This window comes from Procambarus clarkii, chromosome 21, assembly GCF_040958095.1.
Source record: "Procambarus clarkii isolate CNS0578487 chromosome 21, FALCON_Pclarkii_2.0, whole genome shotgun sequence".
Classification (NCBI taxonomy): Eukaryota; Metazoa; Arthropoda; class Malacostraca; order Decapoda; family Cambaridae; genus Procambarus; species Procambarus clarkii.
This window is the reverse complement of record NC_091170.1, coordinates 46,089,742-46,102,269: the sequence shown is the minus strand read 5'-3', so window position 1 is coordinate 46,102,269 and position 12,528 is coordinate 46,089,742. Positions and strand designations below refer to the sequence as shown.

The window sequence follows — 12,528 nt, the reverse complement described above, 5'->3', positions numbered from 1 at the left end:
ACAACCCACCATTTATAACAACTTGTTTGGTAAGGAGGGGACAGTGAGTGTTGTAGAGGCTTAGAGTTTTGGAGAGAAAGAGGTTAATTAATGAGTTTATGTCCTGTGTATTATTAAATTCAGATTCCCAGTTAATATTGTGAAGTGCATTAGAGAGATTGCCTAAAGCTGATTCACTGTGTAGCCTGAATGAGAGTTTCTTGCTTTCTGGAGGTATTGTATCCATGTTTGCTATGAGGAAGGTAGGATAGTGGTCAGTTGTTCTATCACTGATTACCTCTGATGTAAGGGGAGCTGTTATATTAGTCCATAGGTGATCCAGGGTAGTGGCAGATGTTTGAGTGACTCAGGTGGGCTTGGTGATTGTGGGGATTAGCATACAGGAGTGCATGCTGCTACGGAAATAGTCAACTTGAGGGTTGTTTTGAAGACCCAGGTCAATATTGAAATCACCTCCCAGAATGATGTGATTTTTGTTGAGATTGTTATTTATGATAAGATTCCTTACGTTGTCTGAGAATGAAGCTATGTTGGTATTAGGAAATCTATAGATGGCACCGATAGTCAGAGATGATTTAAGGGATTTACTGGAGAACTTGGCAAAGGTATATTCACAATAGTCGTCTCTTTCACTGATGACACTATTGCAGATGAAGGTATCTTTGTAATATATTGCTGTGCCACCACCTTTTTTATTAGGCCTGCAGTTATGAATGGCTTTATAACCAGCTAAATTGTAGAGTTGGGTAGAGTCTTTACTTAGCCAAGTTTCTGTTAAAATGATGAATGATAATTTAGTACCTAGTGCTGTGAGTAGTACATTTATATCATCAAAATGTTTACCAAGTGACCTAACATTTTGGTTGTAAACTGATAAGCAGGTGCTATTTAGGAGTTTGTTTTTTGCAAGATTGGCTGTGTAATACCTGCAATAATGATGATCAATGTGCTGATTTGTGTGGATATGGGACAGAAGATTTCGATCAGGATCAATATCAGTAAGCATATAGATACAATAATGTCACGATACAATAAGATAATCAATTACAGGAACAATTAAATACTAAATCTGCTGTAAATAGAAAGTAATTGTAACAAAACACAACAATAAACGTAGGTACACAAAAAATAGAAATAATTAGAAGTAGAGTAAAGATTCCCGTAGATAGCCAGGAAGGATACAGTAGTTAGATTAAGAGAGAAGAAAAAATCAGTAGAATGACAAGAATAATATATAGCAAAAAATAAAGAGACAAATAATAATCATAAAGTAAAGATAATCTTAAAAATCAATTATTTAATATAGCTTAGTTGTGAACCTATAATTAGTATGAACCTTCTCTAATATCCTAGGAAATAAACAACACTCCCACAACCAGATAACACTCTCTAAGGATGGCCTTACACCGTCATCTGATTTAGAAATGGCGAATGAATTTAATAGCTTCTTTTCATCGGTTGGTGGTAACCTTGCCAGTAAAATCCCACAGACTCAGACACATATCAACATATATCTCTCAGGCAGCTATCCAAACTCTCTTCTCCTCTCACCAGTCAGCCCGACAGATATTGTGTCCATCATACACTCACTAAAAACCAAAGCTGGGAACATCAGTGAAATACCATCCATTGCAGGCGATGAGTCACAATAACGTGGCTGAAGTATGTTGACCAGACCACACACTAGAAATTGAAGAGACGACGACGTTTCGGTCCGTCCTGGACCATTCTCAAGTCGATTGTGATGAGGACAGGTAGGGACAGGCATTAAATAGGCAAGAGAGAGCTGAGGAGGAAAGTCAGGTGTAGGGGATAGCAGTAATGAGAACCGCAGCAGGCCTATTGGCCCATACGAGGCAGCTCCTATTATAACCACCGAAGGAGATAGTAATAGGAATAAGAAGAGGATAGCAAGGGAGCGTAGAAGACAAGGAACAGAAAAAGGGAGAAGAGAGAATGAAAGGGAAAGAGAAAGAAAGAAATGGAAGGGGGAAAGCTTATGTTAAGTCACGTTTGTTAGAAAGATTAGAGCATTTGAGTATATACTGTGAAAGAAAACGAATCGCGGAACATCTTGATAGTCGCACCCTATCTTAAGAACGGCGAAGAAGGTTAGGTAGAGAAATAGAAACAATTGAACGGAAGCTACAAGAATCATACAAAACCCAGGAGAGGCAAAGAGAGCAAAAGGCCATCAGTGAAATAGAGAGATCTCCGAAATATTTTTTCTCCTATGCAAAATCAAGATCAAAAACCACATCTAGTATCGGGCCCCTAGCGAAAGGGAGATGGAACTTTCACCGATGACAACAAAGAAATGAGCGAGCTACTGAGGAAGCAGTACGACTCTGTTTTCAGCGAGCCATTAAACACACTAAAGATTGATAACCCAAATGAATTTTTCATGGATATGATACCAACATCAAATCATATATCAGACGTCACCCTATCCCCACTGGATTTTGAAGAAGCCATAAACAGTGTGCCTATGCACTCTGCACCAGGCCCGGATTCTTGGAACTCCATATTCATAAAGAACTGTAAAAAAACACTATCGCAGGCCCTCCACATTCTGTGGAGACAAAGCCTAGATACTGCCGTTATTCCTGATATACTAAAAACAGCAGAGATAGCACCACTTCATAAAGGAGGAAATAAGGCAGAGGCAAAAAATTACAGACCGATAGCACTAAATCGCACATCATAAAAATTTTTGAGAGAGTGCTAAGAAGTAAGATCACAAAATACATGGAATCACAGCATCTCCATAACCCCGGACAACATGGTTTCAGAACAGGGCGCTCTTGCCTATCGCAGTTGCTGGACCACTATGATATGACATTAGATGCTATGGAAGACAAACAAAACGCTGATGTAATTTACACAGATTTCGCAAAAGCTTTTGATAAATGTGACCATGGTGTTATTGCACATAAAATGCGTTCAAAAGGAATTACCGGAAAAATAGGCAGATGGATCTATTATTTCCTGACCAACAGAACCCAATGTGTAATAGTCAACAAAATAAAATCCAGCCCATCAACCGTGAAGAGCTCAGTCCCCCAGGGTACTGTGCTTGCTCCAGTACTTTTTCTCATTCTCATATCGGACATAGACAAGAACACAACCTATAGCACTGTATCATCCTTTGCAGATGACACTAAGATCTTCATGAGAGTAGGCAACATAGAGGACACGGCGAACCTGTAGTCAGATGTAGATCAGGTCTTTCTATGGGCTACAGAAAATAATATGGTGTTTAACGAAGATAAGTTCCAGCTCATGCGCTATGGAAAAAATGAAAATATAAAAACGGAAACCACGTACAAAACTCAGGCAAATCATAACATAGAACGAAAAGGCAATGTAAAGGATCTGGGTGCACTCATGTCGGAAGACCTTACCTTTAAAGAACACAATAAAGTAGCCGTCACAACTGCAAGAAAAATGACAGGTTGGATAACAAGAACTTTTCACACTAGAGATGCTATACCGATGATGATACTTTTCAAAACGCTTGTGCTCTCTAGAGTGGAGTACTGCTGCACAATGACAGCACCTTTCAAAGCTGGAGAAATTGCTGACCTGGAGAGCGTACAGAGATCCTTTACTGCTAGAATCCACTCAGTAAAACATCTAAACTATTGGGACCGACTAAAGAGCCTAAAACTGTACTCCCTTGAGCGCAGGCGGGAGAGGTACATAATAATTTGCACGTGGAAAATATTAGAGGGGCTGGTCCCAAACCTGCACACAGAAATAACATCACATGAGACCAGAAGACATGGCAGGATGTGCAGAATACCCCCGTTGAAAAACAGAGGTGCAACAGGTACTCTGAGAGAGAACTCTATCAACTTCAGAGGTCCGAGACTGTTCAACACGCTTCCACTACACATAAGGGGCATATAACTGGCCGACCCCTCACAGTGTTCAAGAGAGAACTGGATAAGCACCTCCAAAGGATACCTGATCAACCAGGCTGTGACTCATACGTCAGGCTGCGAGCAGCCGCGTCCAACAGCCTGGTTGACCAGTCCAGCAACCAGGAGGCCTGGTCGACGACCGGGCCGCGGGGACGCTAAGCCCCGGAAGCACCTCAAGGTAACCTCAAGGTAACCATGCTATGTATTCTCACAAACCCAATGTACCTTCTTGTATATAAATAAATAAATAAATAAATAAATAAATAAATAAATAAATAAATAAATAAATAAATAAATAAATGAACTTAAGAAAAAAATGAACTCAGTAATTAATTACAATAAATGATGTATAAATCAAAATACAATTAAATTTAAAAAATAAAAACAAAACAAAAATAACAGGGTAAGATTATATTTATTAGCAAGATTTTACTAAGACACTGAGGTAAATGCTTACATAAATACAAAGTCTGCTGTAATCAGAGAATAATTATAGCAAAACACAACAATAAATGCAAGTAAACAAAAGAATTGAAACAATTAGGAGTAGAATAAAGATCACTAGATAGCCATGAAGGATACACAAGTTTGGTGGAGAGAACAAAAAAAAACAGTAGAGACTGCCAAAATGAATATATACAAAATTTGACAAATGATGATTGTAAAGTAAAATAATCTTAGATAATTAATTTTATTTAGCTTAGTTTTTTAACCTATAATTAGTATGAACTTAATTAAGAGAACAAAATGAGATTAACAATTAATTTCAATAAATGACATAAATCAGAACAATTAAATTTAAAATTTAAAAAAGAATAGGGTAACATTAGATTTAAGAGTAAAATTTTACAATGATACTGAGGTAGATGCTTGCATAAGTGCATGGAGACTTGACTGATTACTTAGGAAATTATATGAATGAGAGAACATTAGGTAAATGGTAAGGCAGAGACAACACCATGGACAAAGTTAGATTAAGTTACCTTGAGGCTACCTTGAGGTGCTTCCGGGGCTTAGTGTCCCCGCGGCCCGGTCGTCGACCAGGCCTCCTGGTTGCTGGACTGGTTAGAGTTAGGTTAGCTAGTTAAGTTAGGTTAGACTCAGGCACTCAAAGAGTTATTTTAAGTATTGGCATTGGTCGGGTTCAGGTTTTCAGATATACCACAATCACTAAAGAAGGCCAGTAGTTGTTGGTCACACTTTATTTCATATCTTTTTCCTGCACTTAACTTCTTTGCAATGATCGTTCCATTCCTAGTGTAGCACTGCTTGATAAGACCAGGGTTTTGTTTGCGAATTTGACGCAGCCTGAAGAGGAGGGATCCACGTTGCTTTGTAAAGCACTCATATATATAGAGGTTGGTTTTTTGCTTAGCAGCTGATTGTATGAGGTCAAACTAAACAGAGGGTTAATGATGGAGTTTACGTAAGAGGTAATTGTGAATAACAGTGTCAAAGGCCTTTCTCAGGTCAATGAAGAGTCCATATCATTAATGCAAACACTCAAACGACAAGGCCGACGGGTACTTATCAACTGGTCGCCAAGTCATGTGGGAATAATAGGAAATGACATTGCAGATGATGCTGCAAAACTTGCAACTAAGAGAAGAAATGTAGACATTTACATACCACAGAGTCTATCACAGATTAAGAAAGTAATTAGAAACAGAGCAATGCAAAAGATGTACAGTGACCACAACACAGCAGTTGCAACATCAGGATCTGCGGGTTGGTACAAGAATTCAACCAACTACGAACCACTTAGTTTGATGAAAGGGAGCAGTAGAGCAACAGAAGTGCACTTACATCGCATCAGGCTTGGATACCCATATGCATGGGAAATAGGCTTACAGGTTCCGGAAGATGAGAGGAAATGTCAACACTGTGGAGAAATGCCCGACAGGCCACTGGAACATTATCTAACACAGTGCACAGTTACAAACCAATTAAGATTTCAACTTAGATTCAACAGAGCAGAAGAAGTTGTTAAACACATATGGCAAAATCTTACTGAAGCGACCATACGAGTAATAAATACTCATACTCCGCCCAAGTAAAACAGAAACAAGCAACACTTAGTGGGCCAGCCAGAGGCTTAGGGCCCGCGCAGGAATATCCCTGAAAAAAAAATGAAGAGTCCAATCGGAAACTCATTTTTGTCAAGGGCTGAGTAAATTATATCAAGAAGACTAATAATTGCATCGTTGGTACTCTTTTGGGAGCGGAAGCCAAACTGACAGGGGCTAAGAATGTCGAATTTTAAGAGATAGGAGTAGAGCTGTTTGTAGATAATTTTTTCAAATATTTTTGATAGGATGGGTAGGTTTGATATTGGTCTATAATTGTTTGTGTCTGCCGGATTACCTCCTTTATGAACTGGCGTTACTCTTGTTTTTTTAAGAATATCAGGGAAGGTATGACACTCAAGGGATTTGTTGAACAGTAGAGCTATAGGTGGCGCAAGGGCGAGGGAGGCGCTCTTGTATACTATGGATGGGATTTCACTGATGTTCCCAGCTTTGGTTTTTAGTGAGTGTATGATGGACACAACATCTGCCGGGCTGACTGGTGAAGGAAGAAGAGAGTTTGGATAGCTGCCTGAGAGATATGTGTTCATATGTGTCTGAGTCTGTGGGATTATACTTGCAAGATTAGCACCAACCGATGAAAAGAAGCTATTAAATTCTTTTGCCATTTCTAAGTCAGTTGACGGTGTAAGGCCATCCTTAGAGAGTGTTATCTGGTTGTAGGAGTGTTGTTTTGTTCCTAGGATATTAGAGATGGTATTCCATGTGATTTTCATATTGCCTTTTGCTTCTTTGAATCTAGTCTCATAATATGAAAGTTTGACTTTTCTTATGATACTGGTAAGCACTGATGAGTACCATTTAACTACTTCCTTTGTAACTAGGCCAATCCTAAATTTCTTTTCATATTCATGTTTTTTGTTGATTGATTTGATTATGCCGCTTGTGAGTCACGGATTGGTTTTTCTTTTGTCAGTTACTTGTTTGGTAAGGAGAAGACAGTGAGTGTTGTAGATACTTAGAGTTTTGGAGAGAAAGAGGTTAGTTAATGAGTTTATATCCTTTGTGTTATTGAATTCACATTCCCAGGTAATATTGTGAAGTGCATTAGAGAGATTGCCTAAAGCTGATTCACTGTGTAGCCTGAATGAGAGTTTCTTGCTTTCTGGAGGGACTGTATCCATGTTTGCTATGAGGAAGGTAGGATAGTGGTCAGTTGTTCTATCATAGATTACCCCAGATGTAAGGGGAGCTGTTATATTAGTCCATAAGTGATCCAAGGTAGTGGCAGATGTTTGAGTGACTCGGGTGGGCTTGGTGATTGTGGAGATTAGCGTACTGCTAATCTGCTTCGACACAGAACAGCTTCGACACTGAACACAGAACAGACAGCAGACAGAACAGAACACAGAACTTACTGCTTCGACACAGAACAGACAGCAGACTAGGACCGCATGGAGCTACAACGCTCTCCCTGATAGAGCTCCACGATTCTGGCCTCACTCAGCTCTCTGCTCTGCTCCAAGCTCCGTCTCGACATCTACGACACTACTTTATCCAAGACTATTAAATAAATACAAAAACCCACTAAATACTGTGTATGAAATCTACTCAACAACGTAACATAATCGTACGTTACAACCCATTTCTTACTATTTTAAACAATGCTATTTGTTGACCAACTTGTATAATCGCTATTTTCTGCCATGTTCCTCCTCCCTTTTTTTCAACACAATTTATACTTTAAGCTCAATTACTATTAAGTTTTAGTCTAAGTGTTTTTTTCTCTCCTCACCTTGCCCGAAACGCTATGCGTACTAGTGGCTTCAGGTATTGTATGTACTAGCTCTATCTTTAAATTCCAACAGTATGTTTGTAACTCCTCTTCAATGTCTGTACCTTTACCTGAATTAAAAATCTAATCTAATCTAATCTAATCTAATCTAATCAAATCTATGTTCAAGTTCAAGTTCAGGTATGTTTGTTGAGATAAGAAAGAAATACATCTCAACAAGATAGAGTAGATTAAGCTATTTCTACCCCCACCCCAACCCTAATCTATGTCATATACAGCTGTCCAACAAAGAAAACGAGAGTGCTGAAATAGAAGCACAACCGACCGTTGCTAGCATCACAACAACAAATTCGTCCAACTAGTTGTCGTCGCCACAAATCAAATTGAACTATCCATCACCAACATCTTCTCCAACACATCCCGTTACAGTATATGGAAGATGACATTTTGCACTATCATCAGGGGGCGAGGAGACCCAATACACACTATCAATAAAGAAGAAACTGATGAGGAAAGCGGCTAAGCAAGAAACGACCACTTGCAAATCACAGGTACATTCTGTTCTTTAATAATAATAATAATAATAATAATAATAATAGTAATAACTTATTTATTCAAATGATACATGAACAGTGGCAGATACATAAGAACATAGGAATAAAGGTAACTGCAAAAGGCCTATTGGCCCATACGAGGCAGCTCCTATCTATAACCATCTATATATCTATAGCTCCTATATCTAACTATCTTAGGTAATTACTTAGCTAATTACACACACACACACACACACACATACAAGATAGGGATAGACACGAGGCACTGAATTACAGGCCAGTGTCCCTAACCTGCATACCATGCAAGCTGATGTAGAAGATTGTGCGAAGAAAGCTAGTGGAGCACCTGGAGCGAAAGAACTTTGTAACACAGCATCAACATGGGTTCAGGGAGGGCAGGTCCTGCCTCACAGGGTTACTTGAATTCTACGACCAGGCAACAAAAATAAAGCAAGAAAGAGAAGGGTGGGCAGACTGCATATTTTTGGATTGTCAGAAAGCCTTTGATACAGTGCCACACAAGAGGCTAGTGAAAAAGCTGGAGATGCAGGCTGGAGTGAAAGGGAAGGTACTCCATTGGATAAAGGAGTACCTAAGCAACAGGAGACAAGGAGTCTGTGTGAGGGGTGAGGTCTCAGATTGGCGAGACGTTACGCGTGGAGTCCCGCAGGGGTCAGTCCTTGGACCTATACTGTTTTTGATATATGTAAATGATCTCCCAGAGGGTATAGAATCGTTTCTCTCAATGTTTGCTGATGATGCAAAAATTATGAGGAGGATTGAAACTGAGGACGATAGTAGGAGGCTACAAGATGACCTAGACAGACTGAATGAATGGTTCAACAAATGGCTGTTGAAGTTCAACCTGAGAGTAAATGCAAAGTAATGAAACTAGGCAGTGGAAACAGGAGGCCAGACACAGGATACAGAATAGGAGATGAAGTACTTGACACTTTCGTCCGGCATGACGCAATGCTGCGTCGTCAGTTTACTGTCGGTAATCTTGGGGACGACGCAATGCTGCGTCGTCCACTAAAATAATCACCAAAAATCAGGTTTTTATCTGATTTTTTTGGGGACTGGTTTTAAAATGTGCGCCTATGTCTTCCCTATATGCCTATGTCATGTTCAACACACAACACTGAGGTGGTAAGTACAAAAAGTTGTATTATTTTGTATATTTTTTTTTTGTTCATACTTTCGCGTATTGTACTGGCAATATTGTTCTTCAATTGGCCCTTATATGCACATATCCATCTAAAGCTGGATAACGAGGCTGGCTAACATCAGAACAGCGTTCAGGAACCTGTGTAAGGAATCATTCAGAATCTTGTACACCATATGTGTAAGACCAATCCTGGAGTATGCGGCCCCAGCATGAAGCCCGTACCGTGCCAAGCACAAGATAAAGCTGGAAAAAGTCCAAAGGTATGCCACTAGACTAGTCCAAGAACTAAGAGGCATGAATTACAAGGAAAGGCTGCGGGAAATGCACCTTACGACACTGGAAGACAGAAGAGTAAGGGGAGACATGATCACAACCTACAAAATCCTCAGAGGAATCGACAAGGTAAACAAGGATAAACTATTCAACACTGGTGGGATGCGAACAAGGGGACACAGGTGGAAACTGAGTACCCACATGAGCCACAGAGACGTTAGAAGGAACTTTTTCAGTGTCAGAGTAGTTAACGGATGGAATGCATTAGGCAGTGATGTGGTGGAGGCTGACTCCATACACAGTTTCAAATGTAGATATGATGGAGCCCAGTAGGCTCAGGAATCTGTACACCAGTTGATTGACAGTTGAGAGGCGGGACCAAAGAGCCAAAGCTCAACCCCCGCAAGCACAAATAGGCAAGTACAAATAGGCGAGTACACACACACACACACACACACACACACACACACACACACACACACACACACACGCACGCACGCGCGCACATACGTACGTACGTTATGGAATGTGGAATAGGAGACCATAGACCCCACGCAACCTATATATTATGTGAGAAATCTTTAAAGAATTCTGATAAAGAAAGAGATCTAGGAGTGGTTCTAGATAGAAAACTATCACCTGAGGACCACATAAAGAATGTTGTGCGAGGAGCCTATGCCATGCTTTCTAACTTCAGAATTGCTTTTAAATACATGGATGGCGATATACTAAAGAAATTGTTCACGACTTTTGTTAGGCCAAAGCTAATGCAGCGGTTGTGTGGTGCCCATATCTTAAGAAGCCCATCAACAAACTGGAAAAGGTGCAAAGACATGCTACTAAGTGGCTCCCAGAACTGAAGGGCAAGAGCTACGAGGAGAGGTTAGAGGCATTAACACTTTCGCGCTCCGTGGAAACTCGCGGTTGACAGGGGGTAGGTAGCCCCTCCGTGCGGGTTAGCGCGCGGTGACTCCCAAATGTGTATACTCGTTCCAGCTTTCTCACCTTAATTCTCGTGCTACGTCGCTCGTTTTGGTATCATTGTGTTCGCAATTAAATTCTCTACAGGTGTGTATAAATATAATGTCCAAAAGCCTAGCGTGACTCCCAACAGCAAAGCGTAAAGTCGGCAAAAACGCACAAAATCAGTAACATGTGCATTCTCGTTCCATTTTTTTACCCTAATTCTCGTGCTACGTCGCTCGTTTTGGTATCATTGTGTTCGCAATTAAATTCCCTACAGATGTGTATGAATAAAATGTACAAAAGGCTGGAGTGCCACCCCGCAGAAAAGCCTAAAGTTACCCGTGAACGAGCACCATTTTGTACATTGCAACCTAATGTTCAACTCGTTCAATTGGATAACATCAAATTTCGTGCTACGTCGCTCATTTTGGTATCAAATTGTTCGCAATAAAAAGGCGATTATTTTAAAACTAGTCCCAGAATAATAGAGCAATAACTGGATTTTTAACAAATATTTTAATTCTGGACGCTCATCATCACAAATTTATTTATATCTTTCCAGTGTTTTGACATAAATATTTGTGTTACATCTTTCATTTTGGTATCAAATTGTTCGCAATAAAAAGGCGCACATTTTAAAGTAAGTCCCAAGATAATTGGACAATAAATAGAATTTTAACAAATATTTTAATATTCGGACCATAGGCCTATTTATAATATTTCAAGTGTTTGGACATCAAGTTTCATGTTATATCTTTGCTTTTGGTATCAAATTGTGTGCAATCTAAAGGCGCTTATTTTAAAACCACTACCAGATTGATCTGATAAAATTTAAATTTTTTAAAAATATTTTAATGAGTGACTCAGTATTGCGTCGTTGGAACCCATTCAGTAGAAAAATGAGTGACGAGATAGTCAGTCTGTGGAACGCGAAAGTGTTAAATATGCCAAAACTAGAAGACAGAAGAAAAAGAGGCGATATGATCACTACATACAAAATAGTAACAGGAATTGATAAAATCGATAGGGAAGATTTCCTGAGACCTGGAACTTTAAGAACAAGAGGTCATAGATTTAAACTAGCTAAACACAGATGCCGAAGAAATATAAGAAAATTCACTTTCGCAAACAGAGTGGTAGACTGTTGGAACAAGTTAGGTGAGAAGGTGGTGGAGGCCAAGACCGTCAGTAGTTTCAAAGCAATATATGACAAAGAGTGCTGGGAAGATGGGACACCACGAGCGTAGCTCTCATCCTGTAACTACACTTAGGTAATTACCACACAATCCCACTCATGTACATGTCCAACCCACACTTGAAACAATCGAGGGACTCCACCTCCACCACGTTACGTGGTAATTGGTTCCACAAATCAACAACCCTGTTACTGAACCCGTATTTACCCAAGTCTTTCCTAAATCTAAACTTATCCAATTTATACCCATTGTTTCGTGTTCTGTCTTGTGTTGGTACTTTTAATACCCTATTAATATCCCCTTTGTTATGTCAATTCATCCACTTGTAAACCTCTATCATGTCACCCCTAATTCTTCGCCTTTCCAGTGAATTCAATTTAAGCTTGGTTAATCATTCTTCATATGAAAGATTTCTAATTTGGGGAATTAACTTAGTCATCCTACGCTGGATACTTTCAAGTGAATTTATATCCATTCTATTGTACGGCGACCAAAACTGAACTGCATAAATGCATAAATGGGGCCTAATCAAAGCAAGATATAGCTGAAGAACCACACCAGGTGACTTGTTACTAATGCTTCGATTAATAAAACCCAGTGACCTATTTGTCTTATTACGAACA

The 12,528-nt window shown here is 39.6% G+C and overlaps 1 protein-coding gene across 1 annotated transcript in view; it reads left to right on the top strand.

Annotated features, from left to right (window-relative positions):
• Window positions 1-8,054: 8,054 nt before the first annotated feature.
• LOC123760575 (uncharacterized) overlaps window positions 8,055-12,528 on the top strand; it is a 101,859-nt gene continuing 97,385 nt past the window's right edge. Inside the window, exon 1 of the mRNA XM_045746258.2 lies at window positions 8,055-8,299. The gene's annotated coding sequence lies outside the window, so the exon portion shown is untranslated. The remainder of the gene's footprint in view (window positions 8,300-12,528) is intronic.